Source organism: Solea solea, chromosome 5 (genome assembly GCF_958295425.1).
Source record: "Solea solea chromosome 5, fSolSol10.1, whole genome shotgun sequence".
Classification (NCBI taxonomy): Eukaryota; Metazoa; Chordata; class Actinopteri; order Pleuronectiformes; family Soleidae; genus Solea; species Solea solea.
The window spans coordinates 18,215,575-18,239,018 of NC_081138.1; the positions used below are offsets into that span (position 1 = coordinate 18,215,575).

At 39.0% G+C, this 23,444-nt stretch overlaps 1 protein-coding gene across 1 annotated transcript in view; it reads left to right on the forward strand.

Annotated features, from left to right (window-relative positions):
* The window catches only part of cdh8 (cadherin 8), a 238,235-nt gene continuing 214,791 nt past the window's right edge, over positions 1-23,444 (forward strand). The window contains exon 1 of the mRNA XM_058629144.1: positions 1-109. The gene's annotated coding sequence lies outside the window, so the exon portion shown is untranslated. The remainder of the gene's footprint in view (positions 110-23,444) is intronic.

Here is a 23,444-nt window from a genome sequence, read left to right on the forward strand (position 1 = left end):
GTGGATGTCCGGCACCTTGATGACTCAGCTGTGTTACAGTTGGTTGTTGCAGCAGCATCACAAAACTTCCCTCTCCCTCGTGGATGTTCACAGACACGCTGAAGCATCGGTATGTAAGCCTGATGGCGATTTTTATCTTCTTGCGGCCCTCATGTGTTGTATTTGTGTAGTCCAGTTGTTGGAGAGCTGGAACACTGCTGCCTTGCTTCTTGTGTGCTCTTTTTTGTCATCATAGAAACTTTGCTTACCTGTCTGCTTTACATGTATGCCTCATCTGCCCTGTTGTTTGGCTTTGCTTCTGATTATGTTGCATCCTTACTCGCCTGCTTCACCTGCTACCATTGCTTTGCCTTTATTGCTATGGGCTCAGTCTATTTCATCTGTTTACTGTGGTTTAAGCTGAGTGAATGCATTGTGGGGTTTCAGTCCATTATTTGCATTTGGATTGATTATTATTGTGTGTAAGTATTATCATTTTTCATTTTTTAATTGTACATTTCATACCATTTTCCACATCATTTTATTTCAGGATTGTGACAAAATGAGTTGTGTTTCTGTAATGTTTATTTATTATAATTTATTGCGTATCCTGTTTCAGCCACACAACTTGTCACATGGTCTTGTGGCTGCTTCCTTTTAAATAGTTGGTTCTGACTTGCCGTAGTTAATTAATTTTGATCTGGTTTTAATCCTGATTAGTTTTGGTTAATTAGTTTTGAGCAGTTGTTTCATTCTGATTTGTTTTTTAGTTTGATTTTGATTTCCCTCTTCCCATAAATATTGATTCTGATAATTTGTTTTTGCCTGAAATTATGAGTTTGTTTGGCAGCTTATATTTTGTTTAGTTATTTTTTTTAAATTGGTAACTGCCACACACTTCCTTTGTGTGTGTGTACATCACTGATTTTACCGTCCATGTCCTTTCACTTGCTGAGAGCTGAAGGTGGGGGTCCTGGTGTCCTGGGTGGTGGTTTCCCCTTTTTGTGTGTTGTGTAACCCCTGGTTTGGTTCACTAGTGTGTGTGTGTGTGTGTGTGTTATTGCCACATGTGGATGGGGTGTTTAATTCCTCTCGACCCCCGTCAACCCATTTCCCCACTGGTAAGCTTCAGCCATACTGAATAGGTTCCCCCTTCCCTCATGTCCCCGTTTTCTTAACAAGTTTTATCGACAAATTTGTTCAAGAAATATTGCTTCTTGTTAAATTGAAACCTTGTCTGTACAATGAACCTGAGTGCCTTGTTTTTGGTACTGCTAAATTTATTACCTTGGGCGAAATTCCCAAGGTGGCATTGTTTCCATTTATTCCATATTTTCAACCCCTTGTCACCGTGATGCCGCTACACACCCATTAACGGGATTTACATTCAGAGGAGAAAGTTTGTTGTTGATGAGTGTAACTTATGTTTCACTGCTGTTAGATGCACATGAAAAGAAGTAATCCACGAAAAGAGTGACCCCTGTAACGTCTCTTTTGAGCTCCACACTTACAGGCGATTGCAGTCACTTGAGAGGCTAACCTTGATACAGGCACTCTGCACTGGCACAGAATAAATTTCATCAGCTTACCTGAGCCGACCAGTGTCTTCTTAAGAAACTCATGGCAGGAAAATGCATTCATACATAGGGCATCTTACGCAAGATCAAAGTGCCAGGTCCTCTGTAAAGGTCTTTTGAGGTAATTGAAAGTTACATTATGATTGCATGAGAGAATGAGTCAACAAGAGGGTGGGATATTAAACCAGTTACACAGCTAAAGTTATGTACTGATTATATTTTGAAAAACAAAAAGCAATCTGCTCCTTTGGCTCATTGCTACTAATGAACATTGGCCTGGTGTTGAAGCATGTTAAATGTGCCTCTTTATTGCATGGACACTGTTTGGTAACTGTCCAAACAGACAGTCACAGGGATGGAGCCTGCATGACTTTGGCTCATTTGAACTGATTTCAGTTGTGCATTTAGCAGGTGCTCAGTCACTTGTTGGACTATGTGATATGAAGAATAACCCTGAGAAGAGGCTCAGTTGCTAAATTCTTGGGGGAAAAAAATGACAAGCTCCTCTACTTGAATAATGAGAAAAAATGAATTTGAATACTGCAGGCCATGTAGCAGCTGTAGTGCCTATTTTTCCTTGGTTGTGGAGTGCATGTGTTTGAAGAAGTGATAAGTTATGGGGTTCCTTGAATGTATCTCATAGCTGTTCATAGTTCTGTTGAGTTGATAACCTGCAAAACAAAACCAGTCTGTTCTTGTTCCTGAGGTTCAGGTAATTCTGTAGCAGCGATACAGTATGTTAGCCACTATCTCATTATTACGGGCTTTATTATCAGGAAAGTGAAGCTTGTGTCGCTTTGTAAATCAGTCACTCACTTTTTGCTGGTTGTTGTTCCACTGTGGCCTTAAATGGTAAAACATGATTTTACCATCTTGTGAATTTATCCTGTACAGGAATATAAGCAGATGTTTGTTCTTTTCATTGGACTCTATTGTGTGACTAACAATTTACTATTTATAAATGTATTAAATGCATAGCAAGTGCCCACAATAATTTAGACATTTGGTCATGGATGATAAAGCTATGATCAACCTATGTTAATATGGTTGTTCAAATTGAAGTGAATCTCAGGGGCAGACTGTGTCAGATAAGCCCTCCTGTGTGCTCAGACAGGTGTGGATAGGTCTGCATTTCCAGGCAGGACAATGACTGAGAGTGAATGGGATCCTTGTTCGGGATTGTCCTCGATGGGTGAACTTTTGCAACTCAGGAAATGCTTTGGGAGAGGAAATGTCTTATGTTTAAGAGCATATAGATGGCCAGATCTGACATCTGTGTTTTATATATTCATGGTACATTCTTTTCTTACTTTTTGTGGTACTTTCTATAGTTTGCTGGCGTTTCATTTAAATGTGGCATTTACAAGACCTGCTTGATCCAAACAAACCAGACGATTTTCATAAAACCTTTGTCCAGGCTTCATTAGTTTTGTTCTTGTTGTAAGCAGCTAGTGTCCTTTTGAGATGCATAGCTTGAGGTTTTGTTTTTTTATTTGACACTGTCCTTAGAGATGAAACTGTAGCTTTCTTCTCAAACTAAATATCACTGAAACATGTTATTGCTTTTTGCATTGAACGCCAGAATGAGATCACAATACTTTAACATTGCATTTGTGTTCCTAAAGGCAATGGGTATTAATCAAATAGTGTTAGAAATAGTTACAATATACATTCTATATTATATTATTATACATTATTTATATTACATTTACATTTTGTGATTTGGCACTAGGACTAAAAATGACATTACTGTTGATGACATGTTTGACATGTAATATCAACAGTAGATGTTTACACACTGATTTGATGATGAAATCAATAAAAAATATAAAAGAAAAAAACGTTTTCTCCTACACTGAGTGTATCGCTAAAAGCAATTTAATGCTTCAAGTAACTGATGTTACATGTACTTGACCTTGAATCATTTAAGACTCTCATCCCCTTCATTGTTGCATATAATGAGGAGTGTGGGAAAAAATAACAAACCCATGCACTGAGTGTTTGTGTTCACGTCTTAGCTCCAGTGACTTCCTGCTGGTGTTTTTCAATGAGGTCTTGCCAACAGACAAATCTGCTTTATTGAGCTGTGCATAACTTTGTCAAAGAGCTTTTTTTTTTCGAGAACAAGCGTGCGTGGAAGTGATGCCCTACATAACTGCACCCCTCACCTTTTCTGTCATTTTACAGAACAGGCTTACCTGCAAGGCCCTGGTTAACAGTGGAAGGCACACACAATCCTATTTGAAGCCAGCTCTATGGATTTAGCCACTTTTTAAATTCAAATCTCTAACACTGAAGTGTCAGGACAAATGAAGGGTGGGAGGGGACGGTGGACTTAATATAAAACCCAAATCCCATTAGAGATGGACCGTAGGAAAATGAGGGGTTGGCACTGCGTCGCCTTACCACGCGGCATGAAGAGGGAACTCTTTGATGGGGGTCAGAGATGATGTCCCATATTGCACACTTTTTCCTTTTTTTTTGTTTTCACATTTCTACCCATCAAACTGGAATCGCCAGAAGTGAAATGTATCATTACAGGATCTGAGTCCACAGAGGAGCAAGGCTAGAAGGAGTAGGTGACTTATCTGCCACAGACGTGGGTCTTTGGGGTAATAAGGCATGCATGAGAAGCTGTTTCTCTTCTCTGAAAGGGGTATCCATGTCGCTTGGTCCCTGTGTAGCCTGCAGACTCTCTGAAGTGGTCGACTTAGCTTGGCCTTCTTGTATAATTAGTCTGCTGAACCATGTAGGATGTGTTTCTTGATGGCTCGCCTCCTCTACTTTTATACCACCCCTTTCTCTCGCCGGCTCTTCACACACACAAAATAAGTCATTGTCAAAATCTAAACATAACCTCCTCTGTGCTCAGTGTTGTTCTAATGCCCTTGTTGCTATTGACCTCTGTATGTAAAACTAACATAGTTGTTAAGTAGACAGGGTTATTTCAGGTTCCCCGGGTTTCAGAAATAAAAGTCAAAGACAGTGTTGCATGATAGTCATGGTAACAGTTAGAGCATTTCTACAGCGTGATAATCCCCTGCATAAATCGCCAGTTCAAGTGATTAACAAAAGGGATTTTTGCTTTTGTACATAAGCCGTCTGTGGAAGTGGCAAATAGAAATGATTTTTTTTTAGCTTTGATTATGGTCTCTGGAGGTGCAAGGTTGTATGTGGGCTATGGCTCTTTATACATTCCATTAACCATCTGTGAAAATAGAGTGGAAGTTCTGCTATGTTTAACATGTTTGACTTTAAAAATCATAAAATATACTTTTAAATGTTCTAAGTCCTTCTCTGCACTCAAAGAAATAGCAGGACTCTGCAGTATGAAGTCACATCTGCGGTCCTACAGATATTTCACAGGCTTTGTTGGGGGAAAAAAAGACTGTGAATAAAGAAAAGTTACACTGTATATTTGTCATGTATTTTATATTTATATTTGACAGCTTGTGTGAAAAGTAGGGGTCTATAGAGGAAATTGAGGTTTAGTCTCTAAAGAGTTGCATGAGTAACAGGGGCCTTTTGTATGGTCTCATTAGTTTATGTGCTAAATGGCGAGAGAGATGCCCCATGGGTGCAATGCATCCAGGCCTAATTGTAAAGGAGTTTCTGGTAAATCTCCTACTTTGCCCTATAATTATACTTGGTGTATGTCTAAAACCTGCAATATAGAGGTCTTCTGATTCAAATCTCCAGGCTGGACAGGAAAAGCATTCGTGCAGGAAGAGAATGAGTGCTTCTCTGACCTAAAAATCTACCAGGAAAGCTGCCTTTGAGCCATGACCTTTAACCCCTTAACTTTGCCAGTGGAGCAACAACAGGAGACATGTTTTGGACTTTGCAGCTCTCACATGTGGGTGGAAGTTTGAATGTAGAAGAGTGTGGAAGAAAATAAAAACAATCCGTCCATCCATGTTCTACTGCTTTATCCTCCACATGCAGCCAATTCTTGCTTACATCAGACAAATGGCAGGGTACGCTGCTATGTGACCTCCTTGCTGTGTAGTAACAATGCTAGCCACTACACAACCATGTGACCAACAAACAAAAACACTTTTTCTACAAATTCAACCATGCCTGGCTACATAAACATTAAAAATAACAGCATATTTCAGCGTGTTTTAACACACACTGGTCATCCCAGATTAATTACTGAGCACCACTGCCATGTCCATATTTTCCCTCTATGCTCCAGCACAACTGAGATTGTTCCTAAGTTGACAGAAAATGAAGAAATAAATGACTGAGGCATGGGAGTAAGGGGGGCCAACTGGCCTCACTCGCCTGCCTTGTTAAAGGAAAGAATAATTAGTAGAGCATTACACAGCAATGCATCAAATGATCATGTCAGTTTTGACTGTGCTTGGGGGCTGACTAACCGAGGAGCCATCTCACTGTCCGAAATGGGCACAGAGCAAAAAGGGACTTCATGTTTCATGGTTGCACTTGCCTTTTAATATAATAATGTACAACATTTTCAAATATATAAATGTCTGTGTGGCCATCGACGTGCTTTTTGCCGCGTTACCACAAAAGTGATTGGTGGAGCCATTTCTCAGGAAACCAGGAGTACATCTTTCTTCATTAATTGAAAACCAATATAATTTGTCACAGATGTAGTCCCAAGCTTCTTTTTTTTCTGCTTTCAGTTCTGTGGGCTAAAATATATCCAACCTGCATATTTCATTCAATATTTCTATCCATATCAGCTTGAGGGCTATTTCTTTGAAGTTTTTCAAAGTGAAATAAAAACAGTGCTGACTTATGTCCATATTGGAGGAAATGACCAGCCATGGGGTTAGAGAGCCACTGTTGGGTATTAATGTTCACACCTGTACACGGATAGCAATGGCAGTCGTTTCCACACAGCTGTCGCTGTGACATACAGTATGATAAGACGGGAAGAACCTACTGGGTATAGCCAGCTTAGATAATAGTTTTCTTAGGTAATAGACTTGTTTATGGGCTCTAGAAGGTGGACAATGGACAATATCAGGGTCAATAGCCCAGTTTTCTGTTAGTGTTAGTGGTCTCCAAACATTTTTCCACCACAATACTTGTTCACGATTTTCATGTCATGCACCCACAGGTCATCTTAGGTGTATTTAGTGATAGGTCCTATTTTAACTACTCTGGTGATAATTCTGCGGTTTGTCCAACAAACCGCAGAATTAACAGTAAACTAGTTAACAAAAAGGAACATTTAGCTGCTAAGGAGCTAGATATTTCCCTCAGGAAATGGTGGAGACCAACATCAAAGCTGAAAGACGGTAAACATTCAAATAAAGATCTTAATTTTGAAGATTTAAAAAAAAAACATTTTGGGAATAAAAAGTACATAAGCATACATTAATTCAGTAAATGTAATTATAAAACAAGTTAAACTTTTTTTTTCTTTTTGTTCATTAAAACTGTATACTCTTGATTAAAAATATGTGCTGTCAGCATTTCTCTTCTCAGATCATCTGCTCAGGGTTTTCTTTTGAAAATTAGCATGATATAGATTTTAATATGCATCTGAACTCAATTTACCACCAGGACTCTTCAGTATGAACTGTGCATCTGTTGGTTTTGTAAATTTGTCATTAAACCCAAAAAAAGGAATGGGTTCAGGGAGCTGAAATGATAGACTGCTTTGAAACTCTTACAGGATGTGTTGTGTTTGTGACCTATTTGACAGATATAGACATTGAAACTATAATTAATAATGTCAAATTCCTAAAAGCATAATGAGAGGTAATGTAATCGGTCTCAATTTCCAGACTGTGCCGTAAAGGCTAGAAAAGCTGCGCCAGTTAAAAAAATCAAATGCTTTATCAAAACATGGCAATTATCACTGATTTATGGTAATAGGTCTGAGTCCAGATAGTGTGGCATCTGGGTGTGGATCAAGACCATGGTCCACCGTTTGATGACCTTTTGTTGTATATGATGTATAATAAGAAAAATATGGGTATTCAGAATCTCAGATGTGATATTTATGTCCAGTCTCTTCTGTTTATCCATCATCACTCTCTGTAATCATAATCATAACTCCACCACAGCCCAAATGACAAACCATCCAGTCACAGAATGTATTGCATTTATAACTGGAGAGTCTGCAAGTAGTAAACGTCCCCTTTGCTGGTCTTATATAATGTATTTAAGGCACAAATTCCTATCTTACTTCTTTAATTAATTCCATAAATCATTATTAATAACCTTTAAAGCCTCCCATCTGCATGGTTATAATCACCATAGTCAATCTTTGGTGTCAGGTTTGATTGCCAATACATGTCCTTCTCTAATTGACCTTGTCCAGTGAGGGAAGAGCAGACAATATTGCTTTTTCCCTCTGGTGCTCAGCTCATTTCCACTCCAAATGAAGACTGCTCCCAGTTTGTTCAACAGATTGAATTCCATCACCTTATCCTCTAAACAGCTGACACATGTGCTGCTTCAAATTAATGTTATTGAATGTGCAAAAACATTTCAACACTTACAACAGAAAATGTGTTCTATTTCGTGTGACTGATATCTTTAATTTAGCCATATGTGTTGTAGAGAGGATTAAGTAGTGTGTCTACCAACTGAGCAAGCATGGTGTTGCAGCTGTACTGCAGACCATCTCAGCCTACATTCTAAATAATAAAAATCGGGAAATATCTCTTATACAGCCCCGTAACTGCAGCCCTATTAGTTGAGTATGTTTGTAACCTACCTTACCTTTAAGTAATTATTTGTGAAGTGCCTCAAGGCTCAATCTTGGGGCCATTGTTATTCATTCTCTACATGTTATAAAAAAACACAAAATAAATCCACAATTGTGCAGATGATACATGGCTGTACATTGTTCTTGTGTCCAGATGACCTATATTTCATACAATCTCTTACTCAGTGTATTTATAACATTAATCAATGGATGTTGCACAACATTCTACAACTGGTCAGTTTTGATGCAAAGGCTCAGAGACCAGAAACCAAAATGCTTGGGTGTAATCTAAATGAAGACTTTTGTACTGTAATGGCTTATTTGATGGGCCACTAAAAATCAATTGTCCATCAATTACAGTTAATTACAAAAGCAGCTGCATATACTCAGGAACACAACACACCTGTTGTCATATTCTTACTCTGGCTTCCTGTGAGAAGTAGGATTGATTTTTAACACCCTACCAATATAGAAAGCTCTAAATGGCTCCTCAACTCGATATTTTAAAGACATGCTCGTTAGACAGGAACCAGCAAAAACTCTCAAGTACACAGGCGGCAGTATTTTAGTCACCCCTCACACCAAGTCTAAAACAGCCCCAAGATGGAACTGCCTGAGGATCTGAGAGACCCTGGCCCTGAGTAAAAGCACTTTAAAACCCCTACTATTTACTGAAGTCTATGACTAACCTTGGTGTGTGTATGTGTGTGTGTGTGTGTGTGTATGCTATAAGCCTTGTAAACTCATGCTCAATTTTTTTTTCAAAAAACTGCACTTGCACAAACTGTACATGAGCATGTATGTGTTTGTTTGATACAGTATGTGAGTATATACTGTATATTCTTGTTCTCGATATGTATTCTAGATTGAAAATATGTTATTTTTCAGGACTTTAAGGGCTCCTTGGCGTGACCTTTATCAGTAGTGCTAAATATATGAAACTGTGATAGCTGTGAGTGGCAGGCTCTGCATGTTTAATATATAATCATTTGTTAGATAAAGCAAACACACAAAAGAAATATTGTTTGGTATTAATTTACCTCATCCCCTAATGCTCTTTAAAATATTGAGTGACATGCTTTCATACATGTTGGTTGGTGTGTGTGTGTTCGCTTGAATATCCAAAACAATTACCATATTATTGTGACAATAATATATGCTTTGAATTCTTACAGTGATGCTTAAACACTGCAGTAACTGCAACAACCTAAATCACAGGATCCTGGAATGACTGGAAAGATACAGGCTCCCCCTTGGGCCACCTAAATAAAAATAAATAAAAATAATATTCTGTATGTTGGTGAGCAAGACAACATTTTCAAGTCACTTTTATGAAATATTTATTAAATGAATAAATAAATATTCATTATTTTTCCCAATAATGGAAATCATCACATTCAACTTATTGCGAGTGCTTTTTATTGCAGTGCATCAACTTTTGTCAGGGTTATGGCAAGGCTACTTTTCACATAACTTTGTGAAGGGATAGGGTATGAGCTAAGGATTACCCAATGGTGGTGTGGATGAGGATTAGGGGGCGGATCCAGGAGCTGTCTGAGACTGAGTCCCAGTTTACCCGTGGCTCCTACCACTTAGCCTTAACTTATGTGAAGGCATAGGCTGTCCTCATTCTTGCTGAGACAGAGGGCTAGGGTGAAGGCTAAGGGCTAACTAGGCCTTCAAACTGAGATTTGAAGTGAACTAATGGCGTTTTTCCATTATAGTTCTAGCACTACTTGGCTCGACTCTACTCGGTTTGGTATCAGGCATGTCGTTACAATAATGCCACCTCAACGTGGGCGGGGTTGTCATAGCATGGCTGCATGGAACTGCAGTGACGTTGTTTTATGTGACACAGAAACTAGTGAGCAAAGCAGTTATTTTCCGTGCACTGAATCATTAGAATCAGTTAATTAAAAATATTAATTCAGTACTTCCTGCATCAACAGAGCACAGACTCCATCTGACACACGTCACTGAACTGGATTGCGGCTGAACGGGTTGTGATTCGGCTCACGATCGCTGGCTTTCAGCTGTACTGTCACTAAATACACCAGACTCCTCTGTTAAATACTGAGATTGAAAAAAATTCCTTGCTAAATGTTGTAGATTAATGTATGTTTTCTGGATTTTTGAGTCTTTTTAAGTGATCTAAAGTTTGATATTGTTTTGGTTTGATTCCTGTGTTAGCTCATGATGACACTGCCAATCAGTGGCTGGTAGTCTGTTGAAGTCATATTTTAGTATTGGCAGTATTTTAGGTACTAAAAAAAAGCATCAGGTACTATACGTAATGGAAAAGCAAAAAAAACCAAAACAAGCTCAGCTGAGTTGTGGTAGAATTGTAATGGAAAAGCATCATGGTGACTGTAATAACACAACCATAGGCTAGGATGTTGGCACTAAAACTGAAAAGGTTTTATTCGGTCTTTATCATGATATGTTTTGTGCACTCTTCAGAAGTCTAAATGATCAACACGACTCACTGACTGCAGTGGCAGAAACAGGCTGTGTGCTTATAGTAGAAGTCGAGCTTCTTTTTAATGGAGAACTCCCCATATGTGCTTTGTATCATCTTTCAGTTTCAAACTGCTGTTCTGTAGTATTCATTCACTCTGGTCAGGGTGAGAAATATGGGGAGGCTTCTAACAGAAATGTTTTTCCTCATTTTGAGACAAGCTTATTTTATGAACTGTGACAATGGTGAACTGGTGTGTGTCAAAGAGAGAGCTTGTTTTTATTTAGCTACAGGGTGCTGTATATCTGGGACCCCTGGCAACAACTCAAGAGCTCTTAAACAATAAATATTGGAACCACAGCTCTCTTCAGCTATAGGCTCCCTAAATTATTCAGACCAGTTCCACTCCTGTGGCGTCCCTGATTGCTGGAACCGACTGTGTGCGCCGTGTATTTAAGTGGCAACAATATCCTCTTTGATGTATTCTGACAGCTATTAAATGGAACCAAAGTTTGGTGAAGAATGAGAAGGGACCTTATTTACTCTTTATTATTAGATTTACTGTACAATGACAGCGCAGTCAAATGTGAGACTACTCCTAAAAGCTATGCTAAACACAACTTTTCAAAAGTGACCCAATAACACACACAGACGCACACTCACACACACATTGGCAGGGTGATTTATTTTAAGACTCACGGAGTCTAAGAATGCCATTTAGTAAAGATGGCAGTGGGTAATAAATCCTCATCAAGTCTGGTACATCCTGTTAGCTTCTTCTCTCCTAGTGACAGCTTTTTAATAAGCTGTGTGTGGTCCTGTATGTGTACTTGACATTTACTAGCTGGCGCTACCCCTCCCTGTCCGTCAGTGCACATTATGCACATTCTACTAGAACCCGTAGCAAAGCATTAGAATGCACTATAACCACATCATTTGTACTTTTTCAAGGTCTACGGGATTGCTGCTAGTCTGTTTGTTGCCATAATTGATTTCTTTTCAATGGCGCAAATGAGTTTCTTATTTCTTTAGAAGTTATTTGTATGGAAATGGCGTGATGTTGTGACTACATTAGTCGAGTTATTCTCACCTCCCTCTAAAGTCACTACCTCCTGGGGAAACTCCCTTTGTTGCCATTTGCTGTTTGGCTGATTCTGTCAGCAAAAATTAATTGGTGTCCATTTTAACTCCCCTTGAGCCTTAATTTCTATGAGCAGAGCGATACCCAGGCCCAATTAGGTGGTGTAAATAACATTTGCTCTATAATTGCTTCAATAAAGATTTATCGCCTTCTCTTCATTGTCCTTATGTTAAGGCATTGTTAGCTAGAGGAGACTGAGGAATGGCAAAGTTATCTGGCTGAGTGGTGAAGCCAGAATATGGTGCTGGATATAACCTGCACAGTAATGTCAATGCCTATTTGTTAAAGGAAGATTGCATGTAAATTGGTGTTTTGTGTGATTTGCAGAGGTTTGATTTGGGTTTTTCTGATTTAAAAAAAAAAAAAAAAACATTTATCTGAAAAGATATCACCTACTTTCAAGGACAGTTTTTTATTAACTAAAATGTGTGTTCTAAAAACAAATTACCATATAGTTTCTGTTGTTAAGCCTCTAGTATTACACTTTAAAGTAGCACAATGTAGGATTCTGCTCCTGGGTTCCCCCCACAGTTGGTAAATGGTATTATTCGTTACAACTGTGGTAAATTACATGTCGCGGTAGGGTGAGATGACTTCTATAACACGGCCTGACACACGCCAAGCACAATCACACCGAAATAGATGACAAGCAAACAATTTACACTTACTGTGACGCATGCTGTAAAGGAGAATGTTGTAGTTAGTGGATGTACCGTTAAAATAAACTTAATTTGAAAGTTGAAAAAGAGTTTTCATGAGCTGTGGCTTAATTGGCTAAATCCCATGAATAATGGTGAGTGATCCAGCTGATCACTGAGAACACACAGAAAACAATTAAGAATCTGATACATTTTTATATGCCAGATAACAGTAGCATACACTTTATTTTTCACTTCCTCTTTTATTCTAAAATAATTCAAAAGATTTAAAGATGTAAGGATCTTTTAGCCCACTGCTGTTCGGGTAAGCATGAGATATTTGTCTAGTGAAACCAGGATTCACGAGTGCCTGTCTCCTTAAGGCTCCGGTCAGAGCAGTGTATATACATTTTATGAGAAGAAAGAGGTCAGCCACCTTCCCCGCAAATAGATGTAAATATATGCCTTGTTGTGTGCACACAAAGACAACATCCTTTTTGGTGTGTTTCGTATGCTAAGAATGTTGTAAATATTTCATGCCCTGGCACAAGACCAACCTCTTGTTATTGCATTTCTCTTCAATATTTGAAACCATACTTCGAAGATGGTCAACAATTTTAGAGAACGTCTCAGGGTGATGTATGATTTAAACAGTTCACAGTTATTAATGGTGTTTAGAGGTCTGATGATTAGTGTGGGAGAACTCTGGCTGGCATGAAGCTCCTCAGGGACCTTAGAAGCATCAGCTTGCCACCATTACTATAAACCATTGTTTGCCTATTCATCCATTTCCCATGTACGATCCAAATAAACATGACAGTGCCTGGTCTGCCAGGTGGATCTGGGGCTTGCCACCTCCTCTCCTCTGTTCTTTTTCCCGTATTAATAGCACCTCAGGAGAGCCAGAGAGGTCTGTATGTCAGATTTTATCTCCAGAGAAGAACAGGGGAAAACTAAATGAAGCCTGAACTTGAGAACAGCCCCATCTAAACTTCTCAAGGGGATGCTCGGAGCACATTAAGGGAAACATCAGTAATGTGCAAAACAAATGGAGGGATGTAAAAACCCCCAAAGACTTTCCCCCACCAGCTACATTGAGCTGCTGCCATAAATCTCGGGACCCCTGTGCACAATGTTGTATCCAGACTCCGGGAGAGAAATGGGGACTAAGCAGAGCCAGGTTTCTTCTGCATGGAAACAGTGTAACTGTCAGAAAGAGGCTTTTCATTTAAGCGCTTAGCTCCAAATATGGGCTGCTTGTTGTCTCTTAGCCAAAGGCTTTTCAGAGACTTCGTGCACTTAACAGTTTGTCGAAAAGTTAAAGCAATTATCCATCGTCGGTGTCTTGAGAGTATTTCTCCTGCCTTCAATGACAGTCTGTTTGTAACTACATGATTTGGATAAAGACTAATTGAGTGTGAGTAAAGCACAGGGGCAACAGGATTGTACTAATAAAGATGTATTATGGCTTAGAACAAAAGGCCTTGGCAAGGTATCCGACCACTGGGGCTTGTAGGTTTCTTGTGGATAGGGAAAGTGGGCGGGCACGCACTGAGCTGTACATTTTCCCAGCAGAAACGTAGGCATGCTTTGAAGTGATAGTGTGTGATTATATGATATATAATCTCCAATAAGTGTAGAAAAATAACATTGATGAAGTTTTATGGTTTTTTAATCAGCACTAATCTTCTTTTGATTGTTATTTTTCCTCTTGTTGGTGTTTTACAGCAGTTGGTTTCTGTAATGTTGCACTACTGCCTCCTTATTTCTTATTCCTTCCTCATTAAAGATTTCTGGTTCTATCATGGTTCCACAACTTTTCAAAAACAGAAACAATGACCTAGTTAGTGAAATGTTATCACCAGGCTTTTCAACAGGATAGGACTGAGGTTAAGGTTAGGGCAAAGAAAAGGACTGAGGTTAGGGTTGGGATCAATATCCAGGTTAGTCTTAGTGGATATCGTTGGCTCACACTAGAATAGACTTTTGTTTTATTAATATCATCAGCATTTCCAATAATTCTAAATAACGGAGTATATATTTTCCTTGTCAGTGACTGCTTAGTACCGGCTTGATGCTCACAGCAACATTATGGGTGAATCAACACTCCGGGCAGCTGCTCTGAGCATCTAAATGTGCCGCCCGATGCATATCTTTCAGATGTGGAAGGATACCCTGTGCGTCTGCAAGGCGACGCACAGGGACGTGACAGAGTTGTGGTGGATGATGCTCATGGAATGAGAACGGGCTGAAGCTCTACGTGAACGGAGTTTTATTCAAATAGGACACAGGATAACGGAGAACATTAAAAGAGACCATCTCTGTTCAATCCTCTTTGGAAGCAATGACAAAAATGATTTGAAAAATCTATTAAATACCTTTGAATACCCAAATCAGCAGGACTTCAAATGCCAAATTCCATTTATCAGCCCAGGAAAGGTATAGCAGAGCAGTTTGCAGATTGGGAATGAATTACCATTCTCCTCCTTCCCCTCTAGCTGTTGCTCATGCCGAATGGTCAGAGTGGCTTGCCTGGCCTCATTTGCTGGTTAATTGCATTTTATAGTTGAGCTAAAGACCTGTCATCTGTTTCTGTGGTTTCATTTATCTTACAAATAACCTAGAGAGGGTGGGTTAAAGTACCTGCGCAGGCCAAATAAGCTCTTTCACTTAATTTCTCAGCTGTTATTGCAGATATTGCTTTTTTCGCACCCTATTTCATGCCCATTATGAGACAGAATTAAACATTTTTGGAATTAATTCTGCTGAATGTACCAGGAAAAATAAAATATGAACAATGCTTTCTTCGGTTTTGTGAGTTCCAGCTGTCAGTTAAGCATTGCTGGAGCTAAAATCGTTACAGTATACATAAATTAATTTTGCCCCAATTTTGTATATTCATTAATAATCAAGCCACCTAAAAAAACATGAACAAAATCCAAATATCTTGGCAACAAGGCTGCAGCTCACAACGCTATGTTGCATCCTTTCCCCCTTCAAGGTAGTGTGTTCTCCCACTGCGAATGGTGTCCCCATTCCTTGTAATTATGCAAATGACACATTAATGAGGTGTAATTGTGAATTCATAAAACAGCGGGGATAAACTGTATAAAGATGGCATGACTTAATAAGGGTAGTGGGAAGCTTCATCATTGAGGGGTTGAATACACTAATTGTTTACCCACCACTGCTACTTTAAGTGGCACATATTCATTTTAGGGGCATGGAATCTAGTTATGAGTGTTTATCCTACTTAATGAATGGTGTTGAGTGTTTGCCATGGAAAGGGCCATTTACTACACAAGCCATACACTTTAAAAGCCACTGTAAAACAGCTAGGAGCATAAGGTTCAACAACTTAGCCTTAACTTTTTTCTTTTTTTCTGAAGCTACTGTGTTAGATAATTAGTGCATTGCATTACTGCTCAATGCAGTCTGTGGCCTTTTCAAAGTCGTGTTGACTCAGCCGTTTCACTATACAGCACAATCTTTAAATGCACATGTGGTTACAATTTATAATGAGGGTACAAAACCTGTACTTAACTTATGTTTGCCTAATTGATAACTCATGAGTTAACACATTAATCGCTGCTGCTCACCATGAAGTGATAATTAACGAATGTTGATGTCCTGGGCTGACCTGCTAAAGACTCTTTCTTAAATTGTATGTTCTTTCTATTAGTTTCAACTTACCAAATCTTCCTTTACTTGCAGTTTTTGCTATATGCTTCTTATAGTCATTTTACCTTCTGTCTTTGCCCCGTTTCCAACTTCTGTGATCATCTGCCCCGCCCTGATGTGTTTCACCTGCATTCAGTTATCCCCGTCTCCCTCGTGTATTTAGTCTCTAGGCTCCCAGTTCTCCTTGTCAGTCTGTCTGTTCAGTTTGGCTTAGTTTCATTCAATCCTCTTCTGTTCCCTAGTGTTTTCATTGTGCCTCACTTTTGTTTTTTTTTTGTTCACATCCCAGAGTTTTTCACTGCGGTTTTAGGTTTTCTGAGTGTTTGTTATCTGTATGCCTGGACTTAAAGTTTTCCCACTCGTCAGCCTGTATGCCATCTTTATTTACTTAAGTATTCCACTGCACTTGGTGTGTGTGTGTGTGTGTGTCTGCATCTGGATCCTGTAATCCCTGAATTGCCACATTCACTTCACATCTTAATTGATTTGTCACCAAACTGCCTGTATTCCACGGAGATTCATTCCACACCATGCATTTGATCAGTTTCTCTGTGAGAAGACCAGACCAGCACATCACATTTCTTTTTAAAATCTAAGTAGTTACCCGAGGCACACTTGATTTTGCAGTGGTCAGAAAGAGGCTTAGAAAGGGTTAGCAAATGAAGTGATTGACACTACTGAAGAATTAATACGCTTAACTGTGGCTTCTGTGGCTCAAGATTTACAGCAGGATGTCCACAAACCAATCCCCAGCTCCTCGAGTTCACATGTCTTTGGCAAGACAGTGAACCCCCTAATTGCTACTGATAGCTGTGCGTGCACTGTGAATGATGCATGACAGGAACAAAGTCCTACATGGATGCACTGTATAAATGAAAGGGTGTGAATGGGTGAGTGTAGAGCACATTACCCTCATAGAAACTTAGTATTATAATGTGTCCTGGATGCGTCCACTGTGCTTGTGCTGCAGGGACATGCAGTCATGAAAAGTAAAAAAAAAAGGAATAATGATAACATAAAATACAAATGAATGGACACCTCACCTGAGACTGATATCCCTGACCCACTGGGTTGATGCATGTGTGCCTGTTGCTGTCTCTCTATATTGGCATGTGGAAACAATACAGAGAGTGGAACGGTTCGGTACGGTATGCACTTTTTTTGTTTTGCGTTTCCATTTGCGTAACCCTAACAGTATCAAAATAACCAGCCCCAACTTCTCCATTTTTCAGTTTCAGTACCCTTCCCTTGGGGTACCAGAGTAATGGTATGGTATGGGTGGAGCAAGACTGACGACCAGGGTTTCTTCAACGCCCACAGTCTATTCTCATTCAAAGCTCGACGTCCACAAACCTACTTGGTAAAAAAACAATAACTTTATTTTGTAAAGTTACTGTTCTAATATATATGTAATGTTTGCAGACATGTGTATTATACACCTGATTATCTTTAATGAATGTGTGTGACAGATTAAGTCATGCTGATCGGACATAAAACCACAGTGAAAAGGCACAAGGTGAGGCAGAAAGTACCGTACCACACAGAAAGGGGTCCCAACAGGTGCTTGTCGCTGCTGTTCTTGGGAGGGAGCCAAGCAAATACGCTCTCTCCTCTATAAATAACACTTTTTCTTAGCCAAATATGCACCTAACTTATGTGTGTGGAAAGAATGCTGATGAGATGTGAAACATGACCAGTGTAGTCACTGTTCACGCTGCCAGTTGAATAGTAAATAAGTTACTTTTTATTGGTTCATATTTTTGTAAATCTGACTCTGAATGAGTCGGTGCTTCACCAGTCATGAACTTCACCATTCCATATGCATTCCGTTATCAAGAAAAAAACAACCCATTTTCATTGGGTTCGTATGTGTCGGTGTGTGTCAGCTCTCTCATGATAATGATAAATATAATCAAATATTGTTCTGTAGGACACTTGGTACATAAACCAGTGTAAAGCGTCAATGAGGTCATGGACTGATTATACCAGTTTCAAAACACCAGCATGTTGAATGAAACATTACCACCACAGTACACTACAACAAGAACAGACATTTATATTAGCTACAAATATGAGAGAAATTATTTTTGTTGACTGAATCATTTGTTGACATTGTCCAAATGTTGACTCTTCTGCATCATGTTCATTACCAAGATTGTAGTGGGTGGTAGAATGTATTAAATTAAAAGCTCTCTTAATATTTCCCTAACTCATGTACAGTTTGTTAATAGGGTGAACAAAAATACTCCTTTTAGCATAATTAAGTCCAGTTCATCACACCACCTGCTATAACCACACATATATTATAAAGTAGAATCATTACCCGTTGGGCAATATTCTTTAACAATTTAAAAATATTCAGTTTACAGCAGTCAGTTTCCATCAAACATTAAAATGTTAGCAAGGTTAAGTAGGAAATGTAAAACACAAATCAGGTGTGTGAGAACACACTAGCACATATTCCACAAGAACAGAGAAGTTTGTTCTTAGTCTTGCCACCTTGAGAAAAATAACAAAGTTAGTTTTGGCCAGGACGTTTCATACTTCACGAGAAACTCAAGCGCAGAACTCCTGGGAAGTCCTCGTAGGGAAGGACAACATTTCTGCATTAACCATGCCCACTTCACATTTCGGGCCAATCACACAATAGTTGTCGGACACCAAAAAGTTCTGCCAAGAACAAGCTGTGAGAACTCCCAAATGGGAGAGAGAACAAATTTCTCTGTTCTCGTGGAGTATGTACAGACCTTAACATCAACAAACATGTTTGCAAGTGTGGCCTATTTTTATTTGCTTCTGTTGTTTTGAAATCAATAAGCTATGTGCACCACGTCTACTGAGACACTGCATGATGACTAATATCATGCACATGAGTGAAATACAGTGACCTGGAATTCTGCAGGAAGAACAATACTGATATCACATTTTTCATTGCATAACAGTAGAAATAGTTTTCTTTATTCATGGCAAAGTCATGTGACCTCATTGACCATTCAAATCTTTAGGCACCCACCGATAGCAGACCAGCTAACATCGATGTGAACCCATTATTTATGCAGCTATGTCTAAATTAGCTCTAGGTCTGACACAACCTATTAACGAAAGACGTGACTCACAATGAAATAGTCAGAGATAAAGTTATGCAGTAAAGTTAAAGACTGAAATGAAATGAAGACACAGAATACTAAAAAAATGAGTTGATGTTTCATGCAGAAGCATTAATATATTGGCTGAATATATTCACTTGTTTTTCATTCTGGCTGCTCATAATTTTTCACACTCAAATTCTCAGACTTTTCACACATTTGAGTACAGTTGATGTTAAATATGTAAATAAAGGGGTTTAAAATCAAATGCCGGACTACATTTGCTTAAATATTTCCAAAAACTTGCGAGAAATGTGTGGCAATTATCAACAAACCCAGATAATTTCAATTACCAGCATTTTTGCTCACGGTACACTGTAAAAAGAGTGATCTGTAACACAATGCACGCTCTATTCCTTCACTATAGGCAACTAGGAAAGCGATCGAAGGTGACTTTGCTTCCATCTTTGTTGAGAGGACCTAAGAGGGGAAACAGTTGAACCTGTTACTTTAATCATCACGCTCGGCTGCAGAGTCCTTAAAACCCCAATAAAGATAATTTGGAGTGTGCTTAATGTTCCGAGGGCTGATAGGTTTAAAAACAACTGCACATATTTAAGTTTGAGTTTTGGCCCAAAGTCTCCAGACGGTGTCTTTAACTGCTTCCAAACATAATCCATCCATTGACAGCTGCAATATGCCATGAATCTCAACAGTGCCACTGGTTTTTTTTTTTTGTTTTTTTTTCCCATATGATACTGGAGAGTCGCTGTATAGTGCTTTGAATACTGAATACTTTAAGGTTTAAGTGCTACTGAAAAAGTAGCTGGTTCTACGACTCTTGCAGCTGCATATACACCACTGGAACAATATTAAAAATTTAAACCATACACCGAGATTTCACTCACCAAAACTCTCTCTCTCGTACTTCGAAAATCGCCGTGACTACTGCCTCTCTGGTCAAACACCAGCTACTGTGTTCAAATTTTGCCATTGGCTATTTTAGTCCATCTTGCATCACTGGTTCACTCTCATGTCTAATCAGCGCGATGCTCACCAAACGCCGGAGCTGTTGCTCTGTTACCTTTCTCTCTCTGAGCAGCACCTTGCCGGCCGGCTGCAACTCAACAACATGTCAGATTTCACTACCAGACCACCCTCCCTCTCTGCTCTGCACTCTCATTCCCCTTTTCCTTTCTTTCACTGAGGTCTCAGTCCATTTTTACAATTGTCCTTTGGCAATTTTTAGAAGGGGAGGGAGGTTTAGTTACACATACAGAAAATGGTATTCTATAACGCTATTGCTGCTGCTGCTGCTGCTGCTGCTGAGACGGAGATCAGCACCAGTGAATGTGTCGGCGGGTTCGATAAATGTAAAGCCAACTTCTGTTGTAGATTTTGTTCAAATGTCACCCCGGGAGAAAGTCAAGTTTCAGAGATGCTTGTTAGTATTCAGACATGGTGTAAAGGTGGCAATGAATCAGCTGAAAAACACTAAATGTGTCACTTCTTTTTGGCATTAGTGGAACAATTTTCTCCACGGTTGTCAATGGTACCAAGTTAGAGACATGAAGTGCTTTTGCATTCATGACACATACAGATGTCTGGAATCAACTGCACATGTCAGGTCTTTAATTAGTTTCAACACTAAATCAATGGAGGCTGATTAATAAGACAGGGGCCAGTGCAAAGGTTGAGACGGGTTACTGAAACAAGAGAGCTTGTTTAAGGAGAAAAACTAATTGTATGAATTATTGAGCGAGCTGTCCATTTTGAGCAATGATGCAATTGGAATTTTTTGGGGAAAAAAAAAATAAAAAATAAAATGAAATGTACCCACTCGACCTAAAAAAATATTTAACTTGATTTACAGTATGTTGTCAAAGTTGCTGTGGGTGAATGAATACTTCTTTCATTCCGCAGACATTGCCTAATGCTATAATGAGACGCCATGGAAGGACTGATCTTAATGGTATCACTCTGTAAAATCATTTTTTTTTGTGTCGCTTAATTGTATCCTGTAGTCTGGGCCGGCATAATTTAGTCCATTTTAGTAAAGAGATTTGCCATTGCGGGTCAACTAATTATATTCCTGTTCACAATAATCAAAAATCCACTTTTGTCTGTGAGATTTTTTTGGCAAACATTCTTGTCGTAAGAAATATGACAGACGAATGAAAACAGATGTTTGTGTTTTGAGCAGCACAATTAAGTGTTTATTAATGTTGCAATTTAATAGATTATGTGTCATATTTATCAATCTAATTAATGGTCTCAGATTTTTAATCAAAGGTACATGTAATTATAGCTGATTGATCATCCGTAGAAGTCCATTCAAATGAATCCTTTATTCCTGACGGAACAGAATGAAGTAATTGATGTATTACTTCCCATGTTATGAGTAGGCATAATGCCTTTTCATGCGTCGTATTTAGGATGACAAGGTAAGGTGGCTGACAGTTGAAAACCACACGTATGAAAAACCCATTAAGTGTCAGTCATGTGCTGTTAATCGGGTGGAAACCCTGAGCGTTACTGGTGAAAAATAACTGTATTGTATTTAAGGAAACAAAGCAGCAGGTGTTTGAGAGGGCAGCCGGGTCAGACTGCTCGTCCGCTAGCACACAGGTAGTTAACCACATTCACGCCGCCGTGAATTGCTCACTTGACATCTCCTACACTTGATTATGCAGCTGATCTTTGCTCTGGCTTAGCACCAGCGACTTACCGAGATCTCCTTTCATGCGTGTTTGCCTGTTCCGTTCTCGAAACAGAAATATCTCGGAAATGAGTTGAGGGAATTTTCATTATATTGGCACAAAATTCGACTTTGACTCATGGATGTGATTAGATTTTGGTTGTCAAAGGTTACCGTGACTGCACTTGACACGTTTCTTGACAGAACAATTGATACTTTATTTTCTTCCTTTGCACAGCCATATATGTAAAACTGCTTTTTGTCTTAAAAGCAGGCGATATTGATTTTAATTCTTCATCATATCCGCTTGGCAAACTAAATTAATAACACTGTTGGCGTTTTAATTGTGTTATTCAGAGACATCAAAAAAAGCAAAAGAAAAAAACACCCTGAGAACAAATCATTGAGGCAGGCATGACCATACATAAAAATTACATGTTGTACATCTTTGCACGTTGATGCAGGGGCTCATTAATGGTCTGACCTGTTCACGATGATTCCCCGAATGTCTCCTTATGCATGCACAGCTAGCACTTCAGCATGAACCTGAATATGAATGGAATGGATACGTATATAATGGGGTTTTTGTTGTACCGCAGCAAAACGAGCAGTCGGTAGGGTCACGTCAACGAGTGCACAAAGGATGCCTTGAAGTGCAGCTGCTTTGTTTGATTTACAATATGTACACTACTTCAGGGAAGGTATCATGAACTGCAGCAGGATACAATACAGTTAGAATTCTTTGATATTACAAGGTCTACCAAGTGGACACTTCTCTTTGTTATATATACACGTATATATATACAGACACACACACATATATGTATATATATATATATACATATATACACACACACACACACATATATGTGTGTATATATATATATATATATATATACATATACACGTGTGTGTATGTATGCAACAAGAGTAACAACTAAAATACTTTTGGCCCTGTACATTTCCAGGCTTAATAACTTTATGCCTTCTCCTGACTTCATAGTAAATTGCTCATGAACCCTAATATTGAACTGATATATTTTGGAGGCCCACTATAGAAAATTGATGTATTTCTGTGTAGGACGCTCGAGCTCCACAAAGTACTGTAGATCTAAAACAAAACTAATGTTCAAATGACATGCTCGCCGGCATTGAGCCTCAGCATCTATCGTGTTTGCAGTGACTGGCTTATAGAGCATACTTGGTTTTTGCGTATTTATTCAGTCACAGAGTCATTTTGTCATATTGATGCATTAAAGTCATTACTCTTTGAGCACCTATTATAATATTGAACAAACAATGAACAGCAATGGGCTGCTGAACTGCACCCTTTGAGGAGCTGCCAAATTCACATTATTCATTCTTGTTTGTCTCCTGTCTCGGAGCGCTCTGTGGCCCCTTTAAACCTGGCATTGGAATGCGTTTTCTGTCATCAGATAGTGATTGAATTGCGCATCACCACATGAATTTACACATGGTATTAACATGCATC